Genomic DNA, 884 nt, shown 5'->3' on the forward strand with positions numbered 1-884 from the left:
GTGCCGGAGCTGCCGCGCGTGTCGCGCGCGGACGTCGGCGCCGTCAAGGGCTTTTTGCGCGACTTCGCGCTCCGCGAGGGCCCCGGCGGCGCCGTGGACGTCTACGTGCCCTTCGACGGCGCCTCGGGGTCGTCGAAGCCCGTCGCGTTCCTCGCGCTCCGCGACCGCGGCGCCGCGGCGCGCGTCGCGCGGGCGCTCGACGGCACGCTCGTCGACCTGCCGGCCTGCAGCGCGCTCAACGACGGCGCGCGCGCGGCGCTCCGCGCGCGGCCCTTCGGCCAGCGCGACGGCCTGCTCCCGCCGGCGGCCGCCGGCGCGCCGTTCTCGGGCCCCTCGGACGACGACTCGGAGGCGCCCGACTCGGAGCCGGCGCCGCCGCCGCCGCGCCGCGCGCCGCGGGCCCCGGCGCTGAGCGACGTCGACTCGAGCGACGCCGGCGCCGAGCCGCGGCCGCGCTGGGCGACGGACGCCGGCGCCGTGCGCTGGGCGACGCCCGGGCCCGCGGACGACTTCGACGCGGCGGCGTCGAGCCCCTGCGCGGAGCGGCGGTTCCCGCGGGGGGGGCGGCCGCGGGGCGCGGGCCCGCGCCTCGCCGGCGAGGAGCCCTGCGTCGACGCGGCCCTCGACCGGCTCCGGGGCACCGCGGCGCCGACGCTCGCGGCTTTGGAGGACCGCCTCGACGACTGCGTCTGCCGCGGCGACGCGCGGCGCGCGGCGCGCCTCGACCTGCACATCACGCGGGCCTACCGCGCGGCGCTCGGCGGCCACGGCGCCGACGGCGCGGTCCACGGGCTCGCGGCCGTCGACGTCGGCACGGCCGACGACGACGCGACGGACGACACGGACGCGCGGCGCCGCGACGTCCTCGCCGTCGTCGAGCGCGT

Source organism: Aureococcus anophagefferens (assembly GCF_000186865.1).
Source record: "Aureococcus anophagefferens unplaced genomic scaffold AURANscaffold_2, whole genome shotgun sequence".
Classification (NCBI taxonomy): domain Eukaryota; class Pelagophyceae; order Pelagomonadales; family Pelagomonadaceae; genus Aureococcus; species Aureococcus anophagefferens.